Here is a 19192-nt window from a genome sequence, read left to right as displayed (position 1 = left end):
AAATATTGGCCAATGACAAAGAAGAAAAATAATACAAAACCAACCAAAGAAATTGTGTTAGACATTGCATTAGGCAATTTTTTATAGCTTATAAAAAAAATAAATGAAAATTAGGAAAAACAATGCCGGAAAATATTTCGTGAATTAAGGGAAAAAGGAGACATGACACTTGAATTTTAAAAATTAATATTCTGCCACTTGTCATATACCATTATCTTCTGAAATAAATGAATTTCTTGAATCTTAACCTATTTTTTCCAAATAGTTTGATGACTTTCAGAAAATCTAGTGCAAAATTTAGTATTCTCTTTGTGATTTTACAGAGCAAAAAATCTCTGTTTTGTTACATACTGTAATTAGAATTAAATTTATTATGATCAAATAATGTTTAGATTAACCTTTATCTTTTGAATGTCTAGTTAAACCTTTTAGTAAGTAACTTCAAATTTCTTTTATTTCAACCACGAAATAATTCCATTACTGATGCGACAATTTGATGTCCTTTCGTTACCGAAATACTACATCTCAATTAGTTCAACAGGAACATGTGGGGTATACAGACTAATGTTTTTTTATGCAAAGCAGAATTTTTTCCTTTCTCAAGGAGGCATAGTTAATATTTTAAGAGATATTTAATGTATATGGTACTTAATGGTAATGGAAGGACATCTATCTATAAGCTGTTACAGAGAAATATTTAAGAATGATAGTAGAAAACAAACTATTGTTTAAAGTTAGTAGTCACATTTAAAACATATATAAGTAATATTTGAACAAAAATTACAAGTGTTTTTTTTTAAAAAATAAATTTTTATTCAATTTTTTACAAAAATGTTTTGTGACTTTATTCTTTTCTATTGTAAATGATTAAAATCATGAAACTTAAAAATTCCAAAGCATGTGAAAATCATTTTGGTATGACATCTTTGTGATATGACAAAGTAATTCAAGCAGAAATATTTGCTTACAAAATTGAAATTCACATTGGAACAACACAATATTAAAACTGCTTTCGGATTTGCTGCCGCAAGTCACAGAAAAGAAATATTGAGAGCACCGGTTTAACTGTTAAACGTATTACGAAAAGATCTGTAAATTTAAATATCAACTTTCACTATTTTCTATTATAAAATATATCGTCATTACTCTATAAAAAGTATTTTTCAAAACAAATTGCCATTTCTTTTTCATTTTAAAAAAGGTTAGTTATCTTAACTATCTACCTTTGTCCCACATTCCCCTAAAATTTTATAAATATGTAATCAATTAAATTTGCAGCTGCATAAACATTGTACTAATTTTTTTTTTGAAACATCACAAACGGCAACAGGAAAGCAAATAATCAGAACAATAGCAACTACTGTCATCACTTTTATAATTTTACAAAAATGTTTTTTTCGCTTGGTAATGTATCATGTAGAGAGGAAGATCCAACCAAGATGTAAGACGCAAAAATTTTATTTAAAGTTATGAAAGGAAAAACACTGTTAATAGTGCTTTGTTCAGGAGAGCGTATTTAAAGGTGAAAATAAAACACGTAATTTTTCACTTTAAATATTTGCTTCCATCCACTGAATTTTAAATAACACTTTTTCCTGGTACATTTGCTGGGAAATGCCTTGTGTTATTAAAAAAGAAGAAAAAAAACACTTTCAAGCACCTAAACGTCAAAGCAAATCAGGACAGAACCATCTCTTATGTCCTCAATTCAAAGAGAGGATGCAGAAGAAGAGTCAAGTACCAATGAACTGCAATTTTCCATCCCATTTCTTCCCCTCTTTTCATTCATCGTCACTATACGAAATCCTCAGTTCCTGAATTAGGGGACGGGAATCTAACAGGAACAGTCTTCCTGAATATGGGGGGAGAAAAAAAGCTATCAAGCACGTGATTTTGATAAAGATATATCGATATTCGAAAAGTAGTCACATGAAAATTCTTCGTTTCGTTAAAGGAAAAAAATGCATGATAGATTTTTTAAGAATATGAATAAAACGAATAATTAAATTATAAAATGGTTTTAGTATTATATTGTATTACATATTATATAAAGAAATCAAGCAATTGCATTTAACATACAAACACTAATAGAGTATTTAAGTGAAAAATAATTTAATTCCTGCTCCTCTTTTTTTTACATTTCTACAACAGTACCTTGAAGAGAGACTGGAAAATACTTTTTTTTTAAATAAAGTCTTTGAGAGGTAAACCACCAGTCTCATTGCATTGATGTATCTGGCAATGGCTATGCCCATATTCATCCAATATTTTTTTCTCCGTGAACAGAACAAAGTAGCTCTCAATTAAATTGTTTGCAAAACTACCTTGCTAATGCTGTTGCTGTACCTAATACTTAATGAGTCTTTAGACATTCATGTCGACTTTGTTCTTATAGAAATTGTATTTGGGTATATGATTTTGTAAATTTTTAAAGTAAATATTAACATAACCGAGCCTTTTGACTAAACAACAAAAAGTTATGCCTGTAATTCAGCGAGCCTACTTTATAACATTGATTTTTTGCAGCAGACCAATATTCTCTTAATAAGCCAAGAATTAAAATAATGTCAATCTTTTTCACATTTAATATACTAACTTATAAAAAAGAAACTGCCTCCCTCATGGGAAAAAAAAACAATTGATGACATGTAATTTAAATCAAATTTAGTTTATCAAATTGTTATGCTTTATATTTAGGGATATTTTAACCGTAGATAGCTGACCTTGGACCGCATTAAGTAGGCCTAACTACACGAAGTTTTCACTCTTAAACCCTTTACAATGTTGAAGTGTAATCAAAAAGTTGCCTAGTCACTTCGTTCACCAAAGTTGCAGATGGATATTAGTACAAAACCAATTTCAACCAAGTTTTGTGTACCTAATGTAGCACATTCACCATTACTCTACCGTATCGAAGTCAATACGGAATTATACTTTGGCAAGATTTCAGAGTAACAGCACTGCATATTTTGTACACTTGGGCACCATACGTAGCATTTTCAATGCCCAAAGTTAACTTTGAGATAATTCTAATGACTTTTTCACGGAAAACTATATTTTGAACAGAATTTCAGCTCGAGTTAAAGTTAATCGGGTCTTATTGTTTTACCACCCCATATAGCATTAACTGCACACTCCGAGAGAGTTCTAGAATAAAGATTTTTTTTAAAAAATGTTTTGTTTTAAATAAAACTACACGAAACATAGCGATATTATACATCTTGAGAAAGCAAAGATTCCATGAAAGCAAATAACGTAGATTTTCGTTCAAATTTTTGCTTTCTTTTGACGTAGGCGAAGATAGGATTGTTCTCAGAATTTCTACTACGTTCTTATTTCCTTGCAAACCACTTCACCTTTCAAAATCCTTGCGTCATGGACAGGAAAATATTAGTTGTATCTCTGCTTCTGGAAGAAAGAGCTCAAGACAAGCGATGGAAAAGATCGGACAAGCGATTGCTGAGATCCATCGTTACTTGAATTTTCGGTGAAGAATGCGTCTGTTTTGCGAGTTATAGAAAGAATGATGCATGAGCAGAGAATAAAAGAAATATAGAGATATGATATATGACAGATGGGATGGATTTTCGATCAGATATTTTTGTAAGATGTATATTTTTTTGTATTTTAAGTAAAGAATAAAACGCAATTCAATTCCTTTTGTAATACTAAATTTTTTTAAAACAAGACGTACATTTCTATGAAGGTGGACAATTTTGAAAAATGATAAGTTAAAAAAAAAAAAAATACCGGGCATTTTGCAAAGAAATATTGCCCTTAGTACTTTGCTGTATCAAATATGTTTTTGGAAAGAGAAATATTTTTCTAAGATAGTTCAAATTTCTAAATTTTGTACACATGAAAAAGAAGTAGCAAAAAATTTAACTTTATATATTTCATGTAATTGTAGCTAGACACTGCAGAAGTGGCTTGTAAATCCATCCACTTAACTCCAAAGTATGAGTTACCTTTTGTTCTATAATCGGTTTTAGCAAATGAATGTCAGTCGACACGTCCTCTTTATAGCTCATTATTATTAAAGTTAAAAATCAAGTTAAGACATTTTTTTAAGATGTAAATTTTTAACCAATAAATAAAACAAATATCAAATAGGATTATCTATTTTGCTTTTTCCCTGCACTGTTTATTATTAGTTAATCTGAAGCAATTACGCCTGCCACACTGGGTGAAAGCATCTTCGGATGCGTTACTTAAAAATAAGTACTGTAGTTTCGAGAAAATTTTCCCAAAAGCAACTCTAATAGCACTGTAGTAAAAAAAAAAAAAAAAAAAAAAAACATGTGTTTGATAGTTTGCATAAAACATCTATGATTTATAATTTGCCCTTTTTTATTGTTTTTATTTAATATCTAATTTCATACATGCTGTTATACATAAAAAAATTATAGTAAACTCTTACGCCTTCACCAACTGCTAGCCGGAATAACTGGAAAAACAATTTTTCGATGCATCATCGCAGTGAAACTATCAAACGTTACTTTCGTTACCCCGAAGAAATATTTTAACCATTAAAGAAAACCATAACAGCAAAATTGTAATCTGAAAAAAAAGACTGAAATATCGTTAAAAATATTAAAATTAATACTTGTAGGGAGCAAAACTTGTTTTTCTTGTTATTTTGCTAACATAATGGGTTTTTAACGTGCAGGAGTACTTCGTATTAATCTTAATTCTCTGCTTCTCAGAAAATTGTATATTTTAAGGCATACGTATACGTTTCTAATCGCAAATGTCTCTCGTAAAAAAAAAAAAAAGAAAAAAAAAATGTTTTGGTTTCTCGTCTTGTTAGGCCTAAGCCTAAATATTCAAACATAATTTACCTTCAGCAGAATTAAATATATAATAAATAGATAGAATTAATATTTATCAAAATCGTTGCATACACGAAACCAGCCTTTTAATTTTGGCAGAGAAAAAGAGTGATGCACAATCGTAAACATTTTATATTTTTTTCAGGGGAAAAAATATGTCTCCAAAGTAACCAATCAGGTATCAGATAGCTTACAATATCAATAAAGAAAGCTATTGTACTAAATTTATCTAGAAAAAAACTTTTGGAAGCTTTTTTTTTTTTTGTAAATATTACGAGTTTGTTCATTTACTGGGTAGTGTTCAGCCACTGGTCGGTCCACCCTAATACTAAAATTGTGCTCTAAAGCCCGAAGCAAACGTACAAAAAAGCTATAGTTTTTGTTGCAAATCAGTATAAAAATGCTAAACAATCTGCAAATCTTTCAGTTTTGGTAAAGTCAGATGTACAGAATTATGCTGCTGGTTCGAGTTCTGCTTCAGTTTCGCATAAACTGACGAATTATGTCACTGATCTCTCTGAAAAGGACTCTCTTTCTAAGAGTTTCATCATTGACTTACTGTTTAAATCATCTTCTTTTCCAACTGAACTTCCTAGAATGCAAAGCCCTAGCGATATTAGTAGCTGAAAACCCTAACAACCGAATCGGTTGCAGCAGAACTGCATCTATATTGCAACTGTTGTGGTTTCATTAGTGCACCATGTTCATCTTCCAAAAAACAGGACACATATTTGATGGGAATCGTAGACTTGTCTACGCTATGAGGCAAACTGGGTGATAAGGGAAGCCAGTCACTTCATGAGCGGGATGAACTTGCCTTTACCACCAAGTCCAACAGCATATATCAATCACACCAAGTCTCTGCTTCCAGTCGTAAAAAAACTTGCGGAAGAAACTATGGTCGCAGCTGCGTTTCGTATTCCGAAGAAGACGTTTTTTAAGACTGCGGTGCTTCCATCGACGGAACGTGGCAGAAATGAGGATTCTCTTCGCTGAATGGTGTGGTAACTGCCATCTGCGTTGATAATGGTGAAGTTCTTGACGTGGAAGTCTTGAGCAAAGTATGCCATGGATGCCAGAAGTGGAATCAGAAAAGGCAAAACTAGCATCCGCTACCAATCTCTGGAAAACAGAGCATGTTTACCCCATAAACTACGAGGGATCATCTGGAGGTATGGAGGCTGTTGACGCCTTGAAAATTTTTCTGAGGTCCAAAGAAAGAAGAGCGTTGGTATAAACAGGATTCTACGGAGACGGAGATGGTAAAAGTTATACCGCTGTGGCCAACCTAAACCCTTATCCTGAGAAAATAATCGAAAAAAGGGAATGCATAGGGCACTATTAAAAGAGGTTGGGACTGCTTTGCGCAAGTTGGAAAAGAATTAACCAGGTATGGGAGGAAAGGGAAAAGTTACTGACAGGAAAATTGACAAAATGCAGAACTTTTTTGAAACGACGTTATGCAACAATTCCTCATCTGTTGAAGAGAGGTCTGTCGCAATATGGGCAACATTTTACCATTTGAGTACTCAAGATACACACCCTCTTCCTACGAAATGCCCCGCTGGAAAAGATAGTTGGTGCACTTACCAGCGCGCGAAAAATGAATACGAAAAAGCTCTTTCAAAATAGAAGCACAAGGGTGGGTTGCCACTTTCGGTTTTGCAACATATAGAACCAATTTATGAACGATTAACAGAGCCAAATATGTTGAAAAAGTGTTTGCACGGACTAACACAAAACTCAAACGAGAGCTTCCATAGCTTGATATGGAAGCGGTGTCCGAAAACAAAATTTGCTGAGTCAAATGTTATACTTGCAGCATATGATGCTGTAATACATTTTAACGCAGGATCAAAAACTGAAATTGAGCTGATGAAACGAAAGAACATTTCTCCAGAACATTTCAAGCAAAAAGTCAATTTGCGTGTTTCAGAGAGCATTCGTCTTTCTACACCGCAGCATAAGAAGCGACGCAAATGTTTGCAAGGAATCAAAAAAAAAAAAAAAAAAAAAACAGAAAGAAAAACTAGACAAGGACACCGAAGGAGGAGGAAACTCTTATGCAGCAGGAAAATATTGAACTATGAATATGCTAAAATTACATAAATAACAGCAGTTGTTTTATTTAAAAATATCATATTAAAACTTTAAACGCATTTTTCTCAGTATGCTGTTTGTTCAATTTTACATATCATTCAAACAGTGATAACTCCAGTTGTAATCATTATTTGATAATTTTGTTTTTCGCTATAAATTCTGCATAACTTGCTAGATGTTTTTGATGCTAAATCCTATGTGACTGGTAAGAAAATAATTTTAAATATAGTTTTAGAGTTACGAGCTTTGTGTATAAAACGTGAATTTTTCACGTACCTTTACCACAAAAACTATGGACTGTATAGTTCTGCTTTCAGGGTCAAAACACAGAGCAGATTATTGTGCATCTCGTACACTGTAAAAAATTTCCGAAACTTTACAGTTATTTCCGTGGAACGCTTCGGAATTTCAGAGGTTTTCTCCTAGTACCCCATAAAATTCAGTATATTCGCAAAAAGTTTCCTGAATTGCTAAAAGATGCACGAATGCAAACTTTTCACTGGTGTGAAAACTATATTTTGCTACCAGTTAAAAGATTGACTGAGAAAGTTTATTAAGTGTATCGGCTTTAGCTTCATTATGCCCTGTCCAAGGTGACTAAGTGCCCAATGGGTACCAATAAGTCACTGGATAGTTGCAGCTTTGCAAAGCTAGAATTGCAGGTGCAATGACTTGGCTTGACTCTTACTTGCAAGTCTCGCGCAGCTGCGGTTGCTCTAATTCTGCTAGAGCTTTCTTGGTAAATTAGGAAATTTCTAGTCATTTGCATGAAACCAACTTAATTTTTCTAGATGGTTCACAAGACATGATTCGCTTTAATAGGGGATATTTCCAATAATTTAAAAAGTTTGAAGGGTAATTTCAGAAAGATTACTGACTTTTATGGGAAAAACCTTCCTAGTTTCTGCAATATATATTACTGGCTGAAATTGGGCACATTAGCTGCCTATTATTTTCCAGGAACGTTTCTGAATCGGTTTTACAGTGTAACACTAATATTGTGTCTATGGGTAGAATATATTTTTTGTAATCACCGTTCAAATTTATGCTAATTAATTATTATTTTTTTATATTTCTTTAACCTCTCTTTTGAAAACACATTAAAATATAATGCAATTTTCATGTCCAAAGGTCTAATTTTTAAATTAAATTTGAAAAAAAAAGTTCAAACCGATACGTATGCCTTAAGTATTTGGAAGTTATGTTAGGTTAAAATTTTTAGTACGCAATTTTAGGGTTTTAGAGATCTAGGGGTTATTTTTTCCAAATTTGGACTGACGCACTTACTAGTACACTTATTATATACAGTAAAGTCCCGATTATCCGCAACCAGGAACATGTATTTTCGCAGTAAAAAAAATAATACAAACGGCTGTGTTTTTGTCAAAAACATGTAAAATTAAACTCAGTTTTGGTTTTACTTATTTTTTTATTTGTTGTACTTTTTACATCGTAGGTGAAGACCGCCTATATTGAACCCCCAAAGAACAAGAGGCCCGTGTCACTAAATGTAAAGCAAAAAAAAAATATATATATATATATATATATATATATATATATATATATATATATATATATATATAAATAGGACACTTGAAGCCAAATTCAATTAGGAATCGCCATACGTACTTACACATGACGATAATTTTAAAAAAGTTATATTTGACTAAGTTGCAAAAGTCCAATTTAGGAATATATACGCCTACATTGAACCGTGCACTTCCTAAATTTAACAGTAAATGATATAATAACTTGCATTTGAACTGTACAATCTTTTTACAGGATTTGCAATAGAATTTCCTTTGATTTGGAATATCTTGTTGCAGTGTTAATGGTCCCACTGATCACATTTCATACTCTAAATCATGCTTTGCACTTCATCTCTATCGCAAAGATTGCAATACCAGTTGTTTTGTGCGGTTTTTGCTCTTTCTTTTGCGGCTTTTTTCTGTCCTGTGTCCTAAAAGGAAAATATTGAAGATTGCATTGTTTTCAAATAAAAAAAACAGAAGTTCTGTTGTGCAAAAAGGCAAACATTTTTACCGAACTGCATTTATTTTCATGGTTTGAAGAAATTATTATGTATCAATACAACTGACAAAGAATCTTCTTTTTTTTATTTGTCCCTCATTTTAGCCTTTTTGCGGTTTATCCGCGATTTTTATTATCCGCGGCACTTGTGCCACCTAATTTCGTGGAAAATCGGGAGTTTACTGTGTATATTTTGTGGTAGGAAATGTTAAACTAATAAATTAACTGTTTGATGAATATAAGCTCTAAAGCAAAATATTGAAGATTGCATTGTTTTCAAATAAAAAACAGAAGTTCTGTTGCGCAAAAATGCAAACATTTTTACCGAACTGTATTTATTTTCATGGTTTGAAGAAATTATTATGTATTAATACAAATGAGAAAGAATCATTTTTACTTTATTTGTACCTTTAGCCTTTCTGCGGTTTATCCAAGATTTTTATTATCAGCGGCACTTGTGCCACCTAATTCCGCGGACAATCGGAGGTTTACTGTGTATGTTTTGTGGCAGAAAATGTAAAACTAATGAATTTACTGTTTGATGAATATAAGCTCTAAAGTAAAATATTGAAGATCGCATTGTTTTCAAATAAAAAGCAGAAAATTTTTAGAAAAACAGAGAAGACCGCGTCTAATTTTCACAGGGTTAAGATGGTAAAAGGGCTTCACGTGTGTAAATGTACCCAGGACTGAGTGTATCTTGGGAAAGTAACAGTCTTGGCCTGATTTGAACTGCATATGCAGAGGAACCTGTCTTTTTCTGTTTAACAGTTATTCTAAAGAAATTGTTTTTTTTTTTTTTTTTTTTTTTGGTATTTGTTCTATTTCATTATTTATATTGTGTATGGTATTTGTATTTAAACCATCAAATTAAATTTTTATGCTTTGATTTAAAGATTTCAAACAGAAAACTCTTAATAAAATATGTAAGAAACGTTACCTGATTTGATGAATTCAAATGAAATCTAGTGATGACTTTTGAATAGCATAAGCAGAATAAACGCGGTCATGTTCGTCTGTGATGGCAGCAGCTGTAAGCAAGTAAATCTTTTTCTATTCTCTTTCATTTTTATTGAGATTAATTGGGATTAAAATACTATTGTGAGGAAATAACGCAACAAAATGGAGAGAAACTGCAAAATATTTGTGTGAAATTCTTTCTAATAAAAATGAAACTCATATTGTAATTTTTGCATTTTTTTGCTCAATACTTTGAAATGGAGAACACAAAAATATGCACATAATATTGGTTTGTTTAGAACTACTTTTAACTTAGTTGTTGATGACAGCGAAAACAATTGAAGGAATGACATTTTGGTACATTAGACTCATGTAAAATAAATTTAAAATATAATATAGAAGCTTTACTTTATTATATTGTAAAACTCTTCTCTTAAAAGCATTTAAAGCCCTAAAACTACGTAAAATTTATTTTTAAAAAATGACAAAGCTATAGCAGAGACTTGAAAACGAGTGTTTCTGTAAAAATGGCTCACATGTGTTTTACTGCCCATTAAATGGTTAAAAAAGTCTTTTAATTTATTTGTTAAAAGTGTTGTGTTTCTAAATTCATTAACAAAAACCACCCATAAATTAGTTCTCTACAATATAACGTTCTTAAAAAAATGTTAAGGAATATTTTATCAAAATAAGTAAATAAATAAATAAATAAATAAAAATGATATTTTTCCTTTTTCTTATATCTTCCAAAAAACAAATGATGGTATTCAAAAACAAATCCCTTCCTATTTCAAACAATGTCCCACAAAAGGAAAACATAGATAAATCCCACCATGTAAAGCAATATGAATTCTCAAAAAATGCATACGCCGAAATAAATTTATGAAAAAATAAAATTTCAATCATTCGTTGTATATGCCGAAGAATTCTCCCCATTCCCACTTATTACAATTTATTTTTTCACCTGTTAGCATTTTTTTCTCACATCATTCAGATTATAAATAAAAATAAAATTTATTAAAAAATAAACACCAACTAGCTTTTTTTTCTCTTAGGAAATTGAGCAAATACATACAGAGGTGTTAGTATGAGTAATAACCATACTTGAATCATTTCCGAATTTCTTTTTCCTCTTATGCTTTCCCATTATTTTTCCTCGAGGCATTTTTAAATTTTATTTCCAACGATTTTATGCTAATAGGTACATGAGAGTGAAACTTCTACTCAGCAATAAATTACTAAGTAATTTATGCTCATTGCCAGAGTTAGAAAGGTAATGCGAAAAAGTTGTCACGTTTCTTTAATGATCCATAAAATAGGATTAAACCGTCATTTTTTCATAACATTTTTGTAGCTCGACTTGAATAAAAATATCAGGCTAATTCATCGTGCATGCAGCATAGTCTAGGAATAATCATTAAGTGGATTTAAACGCTGGATGTGTTGGAGTAAGAGAAATAAATTTTGCATTTAGGTTTTAAGGCTAAGCAAAATTTTGTGTAAACGAGTCAATAAGAGCATTCTTAATACTTTTGAATTAAATTAAATGTCAGCATTTGTAACGAATAAATTTATAAGATGAAGAATTTATTGTGGAAAAACAATCAATTAGAAATACTCTGGCACGTTACGTGCTCAACAATGTATTACATATATAATATGTATGTATGTATGCATATTTATGTGTGCAGTACATATCAAAAAGTTTTGTTTTGCTTATAGTAACTATTATTGGTCTTTTTTTTTCATCAATGCAGTTTGTCCAATTTGAGAAACATATCGTTTTATCGAATTGTTATTAAGGTAGTCGGTACCCTGAATACGCATAATGTTCAATCGCTAACTTTCTGTACCCTTTTCTCATCATGTTTTAGTGATAAAAATTTAATTTCCACAAATGTTTACGAGAAATATCTGAGCGTCCACTGAAATGAAATTTTAAGGGAAATATGTATATTACTTAGTTTTAAATTTTAACCGTCATATTTTTAAGAGCAAGAAGTTATTTCTTAATGGAAACAAAAACAAAAAAAAAAAAAAAAAAAAAACATTTTTGATCTTCAAACAGCTGCTTGGGAAAAAGTGCATCCTAGCCTAAAATTTCACTTCAGTATAAACAAGAACATATAAACAAAATGAGGTGAACATTTCCAAAAATATGTAAAGTAGTTTTTAGAAAAAAGTAACATGAGATTTTAAAACTGATGTTTTGAGAAAATCGCGTTTAAAAGTAAAGATAGCCGCACTTTTAATATATTCCTGCCCCATTAATATTAAAACTGAGTTACTTTGATATACATACAGAAACATGAGTTTGGTGTCGCTTAAAGGATATTAATTTGAATATCTTGAACAAATAAAACTGATTTTTTTTATTAGTATTATTATTTTTTTAAAGATTTGTGAGTGCCAACTCACTTTAACGTTCGTAACCAATATGAACATTTTCTAATTGAGCAGGAATAAAAAGTAGACTAACACTATTTCTCCAATTAATAACATCAATTAATAATAGCTATTTTCTATCGAAAATTGGTATGTACCGTATTTACTATGAAAAGACGCCTCTCTAGTCTCAAATTCTTTCAACAATGACATTTTCTGTTGGATATAGTGGAATATTTCATTTTTACCGTTTTCTGGAATGACAGAAAACCGATGAAAAATCTAGTGGGTTCGAAGACTTACAAGAATACAGAAAATCACGCAGCAGGATTAGTCTGGCAATCATGTATATCTTCCTGTTTTGGCGCCGCCTCTTAGACATTTATTTGAAGAGATCAGTTGACAACTATTGAAACATAAAAATAAAGATATTTCTAGTGTAAATGGATATAAATTGATATTTGTTCTTCTCATAAGCTAGTAGTTTCTGCAGATGGGTTTTACTGCAATAGCATTACTATTACAACAACTGTCTCGTTTTGAGTTTCTAAAAATAATAAAAAATGTTGTGAAAGCTTTTTTATGAAATAATATCAACATTTGTTTTCCTTTTGGTTTGATTCTATTCTCCCATAGTTTTACTTACGAAGTACAAAAAATAAATAAATAAATAAATAAATAAAAAAATAAAAAAAATGTAGATAAAAAACAACAACAAATTGTAGACCTACATTGTAGTTTCAAATTTTAACTAGGCATGTGTTGTGTATATTATTACAATTTTATGATCGATATTTCTCTAAAATTTGTTACGAAACTGTTATCAGAGAAACCACAATTTATTATTGTTTTTACATTTAATTATTTTTTTGGACAAACAACATTACACAAAACATAGTTTTTAGTAATTCTAAAAACATTTTCGGCAAAACTATTACATGTCTATTACCTTCTCTTTTAAGCATGAAGATGGTTTTTCCATTAAAAATATATTTACTAAAAAACAAGAGCCATGTTTATGACGGTGTAAAAAATGAGTTTCATGTTTCCTACTACAGTAGCAGGGCTGTTCTAAAGAAGAAATGTATTGTTCTTTTTGTTTGTTTGTATTTTTGGTTACTTTAATTGTATAAAAATGTAATCATGAAACATTAGTTATTTGCACTAAAACAGAGCGTGCACATATTCTCTTTTTAAATGAAAAGTTTATTTTCCGCATTAGCTAGCAAATGTAACATTAATATCATACAAGTTCTAGGTTAGTTTTATTGGTGTACTTGCACTATCAACCTTGATAAGTAATTATTTTTTCCGCGTTGTGGGTTCTACTGAGTGCAGTAAGTAATAAAGTATCCAAACGTACAATAATTAAGATCAATTTTATTCAAATGAATCAATTTATTTTTAAATTCGATGCCAGTTTCCTGAAATCTATAAAAGGATTCTGAAAACTGTCGAATTAAAAGTTCAACCGATGGCCCTTCAAACTCACATTGCGGGTTTCTTTTTAATTGAAAAAAATAGCGATTGTAAGATGGGTATTAGACACTACACACTTATTAAAATCAAAGATCTTGTTTCCGCATGACATTTATTTTCCGCGAAATTTATGCTCGAGAAAAAAGAATAAAAGCTTTTGTAATTGTTATTTTGAATGTTTTTAACATAGTACACATAAGCAGGTACATAACTTGTTGCTGTAAATATTATATTAGAATGTTTAGTTCATTAACTAACAAAAAATTTGGTATGAAAATGTTAGTTATGAAAAATGTCAGGTAAAAAATATCGGTAGTAGGATGATTATCATTGGCTTTAATACCTTTAAATTGTAATAAAACTGACACTTTGTAGCTTTAATAGCTTCTACATGTTTAAAAAAGAAGCATTTTCAGTTGGCGATCAGTATATGGGGACTTTTGCTTCTTAAAAGTGTTGTAGGATAAAGAACGAAAAATTCCTGTCTACTGTATCGAACGAGAAGAAGTGGCGATTGCATATCTGGAACTCAATAGCTTTTTGCTCAGCAAGAGGGTTATCTTCCCTCCTATGTTCGCATGCCAATCTAAATCTATCATGGAAAAAAGCGTCAAGCTTTCAGAAGTACAAAAGAGTAAAAATCGGTATCTTTCAGAAACTCTTACATGTTGAATTGATTTTATTGTTTGCTGTGAGAAATATAGCAAGGAATAGATACCAGGAAATAACTTTTTCTCCTTTTTTTTGCAGGATACATTGAGTGGATTATTGTAATTTTTTTGCGAATGTTTTTTGAGCCGGGGTACTGTCGTCGGTTATTTATCAAAATAATGATTGTATCTTTACGGGAGAACAACAGTTTCCGGGAAGAAAAAGCATATATTGTTTTTAAATATTAATAGTATATATGAAAAAATATATATATCATGAAAAACCTGACTCTAGATCGCTTTTTTTTTCTCCCAAGTATCATATATTTTTAGCCAAACCAAAACTTAGACAATTGGTTTCCAAAGTCATTTAGCTAGATCCTAAAGGTTTATCACGACCTACAAGGGATGTATGTCAGGCAAAACAAGTTGAGAGTGATTAATATTTACTTAAAGATAGACAACTATTTGAATTAACTAAATATTATAAATATATAATACAAATTTTTGCAAGTGGGTAGTTATACTTTGTGCTCTTTTCTTATAGAAACTTGTGCATTTGTTATTTGTCGCAAAAAGACCAAAACCCATGATTTTGTAATGGTTAAAAAGAAAAACTCTCAAAAAAGAAAAAACAAGGTTTGACATAGTTATTAAAATGGTTGGGGTAAAAAAATAAAATAACTTTTGAATCTCAAATACTTAAGCTATGCAAGCCCCCCCCCCCCCCACTATTTATTTATTTATTTTGGAGTTAGGGGCTCTTTTTTAAGATGGAAAGAATAAGAATTCGCGTTAAAAAATCAAAGTTAGAACTTGAAGCGCGGGCAAATACGCTCCTTCAACTCAGTACAAAATTTTTGAAAGAAACATTACTCATTTATATGCTTTTCAACAATGCTCTTTTCCAATTATTTTCCAGTCCAAGCATTTCTTATTTGAAAATTATGATCCTTGTAACCTAAAAAGCACGTCTTTATTTATTTTATTGTGCAGTTCAAACGGTGTTAAAATATTTTGAACTTATCACAGAAAGGTTATTTTTTTATTCGTAAGTACAGTGTTCTCTTTTTCCTTTGAAATTGCTAATTATTTAACTAATTGCGAGTAACTAACTAAATTTTTGTTATTTTGTACGTAGAACGTAAATTTTCAATAATGGATTACAATTGTGTACAACAGGAGTTGGGTACAGGTTATTTAAAATGTTAAAAAACTAACTTTAATTGCTACAAATGGGAGAAATATTTTAGTGTGCTATTAATTTTTCGTTAAAATAGCTTTAATATGAAACAAATACTTGTTTTTTCTCCTGAAGAAAAGTAATATTAAAGCGAAGTCGCAAATTCAGCAACTATGCACACATAGGTTATAACGCGAATTCTTAAGTTTTAGTTAAAAACAATCTTTTCCGGATACCGGAAAATAACAAAGTGACCATAGTTCCTACAAAAGAATTGCATAGGTTTTTTTTTTGTTTAAAAAAGAAAAAAAAGGTAAGAATGTTAATTTTCTCAATTAATCTTTTGTACATATTTTTTTATTTTGCAGAAACTTATTCTGATAAGAAGAAATTAAATATTATGTTGTAAAAATAAAATGTAGCATTTTAAGTTGTATTACACAACTAGCTTGAACAAATTCACTTATGGTATAACACATATGTGATTTTTAATAGGTTATTAGTTTCAAAAAACAAATAAGTAGTAATAAGTAATAATTTGATCTCTTAACATATTTAAAGTTTTAGAAAATGTCTTAGTAACTTAGCGAAAATTTTTTATTTCTGCCTAACAATGAAATATGAATGAAATGCTCAAAAAATTATAATGTATTTTTATAGAAACAGTAAGTTTTTAGTTTTATAATTATTCAATCAACAATATTTCGATGTATCATTAAACTTTTAACTTTGGTTAATCAGCATATTTAGTTTAAAGCAAAGAGTTATTATTCATGTATTTTAAGCAAAACTTGAGTTTTAAGCAAATAATTGAATAGTACTCCGATCATTTTTTTAGACACGCCATGCGGTAATATAAGGCTGTATTACCGCACGAAAAGAATAATAATATATTATTATTTTTTTAGTTATTTTATAGCTATAATCATTAAGAAAATCATTACTGCAGCAGTACTTCGTAGAGGTTTTCTATAAACAAAAGTTAATTATTCAGTAATCAGTATGTTTCAAAATTTTACTCTCTTTCGTAATTATAAATGTAAAAGAAAAATAAATAAATAGTAATTTATTTCTTTTATAAATATACGACCCAGAATACACATTCTTTCTTTTAAAAAGAATCAGCAATATCACTTTTCTGAATGGCATTAAATAATCTGAATTGTTAATTTTTATCTTAAAAAAATACATTCCACTGTTTATGAATTGCTGCATAATTATATAGGCTTAAAATATTTTTTAAAAATTAAAATAATGTTACTCATTTTGACGTAATAGTTCATTGTTACTTTTAAAACTCAGCTTTTAAACTTAGCAACCAATAAAAAAAGGATAAAAATTGCAGAAACAAAATGCCGTTAATCAAATGAAAATGGCAAAATGTATGTTTTATTCCTCTTTTAGAGAACATTCATAGGTCATTTAACTCCTCAGACAGAAAAAAAAAGCCCCTTAATCAAAGTTATGGCGAAAAACAAGCAATACATGAAATCGTCAGTTCAGTAAATCTTTGTCTAACTTAACGACCCCCATCTCATATTTCACCCAGCTAATATATTTAAACTCACTCGCGTCCACAAACTTAGCACAGCCGACACATAATATCGGATTTCGGCTGAAATCGAAACCGACATTCCCCCTTCACTTCAGACGATCCATAATTTTTCGTTAGGGAAAGAATTCCAATCTGCGAGTTGCCCCTGAAACAAACACCGGGACAAACAGGGGGCAAGTTGGTCGGTCCGCCCACCCTTTGACGGCACTCGCACGCGCCACTGCGTGGGAGACTGACACATGGCGCGGTGCGTCACGGTCCCAAACGACAGAACGGCAAAAGATTTATAACAAGCACCAGCTTCAATACCGAATAGTGTCTCTTTCATTAGAAATGCCACCGGCGTTGCCGCAAGTTAACGAGGGTATTTTTGGCATTCATGTATTATTTTTTTCTTCTGGGAAATTTGTTTCGTAAATTTTTAATAGTGTTCCTCAAAGCCAGACCAATCTAAGTCACATAATCACTACTTTTCAGAAGAGCGTAAAAACGATTGCCTGACACATAAGCAGGTTGAGACTCGTGCTCTTATAACATTGGTAAAATATATTTAGGATTTTTTGTGTTCAGAAGTACGTTTTATGGCTAAATGCGTAATAAGATTCTACGTACAATGCAGTAATAACCAGAAGATCAGCATTTTCGGACTTACTTTAGTCTGGTCATGAGGTTCAGAATAGTGTTTTAAAATTGGCAAAACATATTGTTATTTCTTATGATGATGGTAATTGTTAACATTGCAGAAAGAGAGCCAAATTTCAAGAAACAGATGGAAAAAAATAACAAACAAAGAAAATATTGAAGCCTGCGCGTAAGATAGTCTGAGGAGTATAAGAAAAATTCCATTAATAGTGCCATTTAATTGAAAAAAATATAGAAATATTTTTCAAAGATGTGTTAGTGTAATGTTTTAAAACCAGATATTGGCTTATTGTGGTGTCACCCGCTGCTGCTCCCCCTACAAATGTAAAAAAAAGTCTTAATATTCTATGAAGTCATGAAAACCTGAAATTCTTACAATTGTTCAGCAACAACTACATTTCCGTTATTACGAAATTTTAAACTGGTTAATGACAAAAGACAAACAAAAACTATAAAAGCTTTTCATGTAACTTGTGTTCAGGGACGTTGCGAGGAAGGAGTTTATGAAATTAATAACCCCATATTTGTTTCAAACTTATCTCAAACACAGGAAGAGATAATGGGGTTTAGTTTTTTTTTTTTTTTTTTTGGTTTAAGAGGAACTCTCTACTATAGGTCAAGGTATTAAGAATATGAACATAATCTTGATTATAATAGTCACTCCATGGGGAAATTCTGGGGGCTTTTCTTGCGGATTTTCTTTTTTAAATGTTTTCCTAAAAGTACATTTTAGATAAGCTTTGACAATGTTAGAGGTGCGGGAGAGCTTCCACGTTCATTTTTCGAAATTGAAGCGCTAAAAACGAAAATGTTATCTCTAAGTAGTTAGAGAGAGAGGGAGGTTCGGTGAAAGTCAGTCTACCGGAAATTTTTCAAAATTGAAGTTCTTATAACGCAGTTTTAGACAAACTTTGGTGTATTACGGGGAGGGGTGGTTCCAGAGTTAACCCGGACGTTTTTCTAATTGTCTTAAAAGGACTCTAGACTATCTTTGGTTTTGAGAATGTCAGAGCTTAAGGAAATTCAGGGGCCAACCTATGGTAATTTTGGAAATAGAATCTCCAGTAATGCAAATAAAACAACCCTGTGGAAAGCTGCGACAAAAAAAAATGATTTAACGAATAGCGACTAATCTATGAATCTTTATTTACAGTTTTAGAGGCGTTGCCTAATAACTTAATTACTTAGTACATCTCCAGAAATTTAAGTTACAGAACTTCAATATTTTCCCCAATAGCATCACCAACTTCTAAAATGTAGTGGACTCATTTAGTCGCTTCACACTTTCTAGCGTGTAATTCGAACACAATGTATTCTCAAACACAATTTTAGTAAAAGAACAAGTTTGATCATAAACATGATAAAAAATAAAAAG

The sequence above is a fragment of the Uloborus diversus genome, chromosome 2, assembly GCF_026930045.1.
Source record: "Uloborus diversus isolate 005 chromosome 2, Udiv.v.3.1, whole genome shotgun sequence".
In the NCBI taxonomy this organism is placed as follows: domain Eukaryota; kingdom Metazoa; phylum Arthropoda; class Arachnida; order Araneae; family Uloboridae; genus Uloborus; species Uloborus diversus.
Note: the sequence above shows the minus strand (reverse complement) of the source record.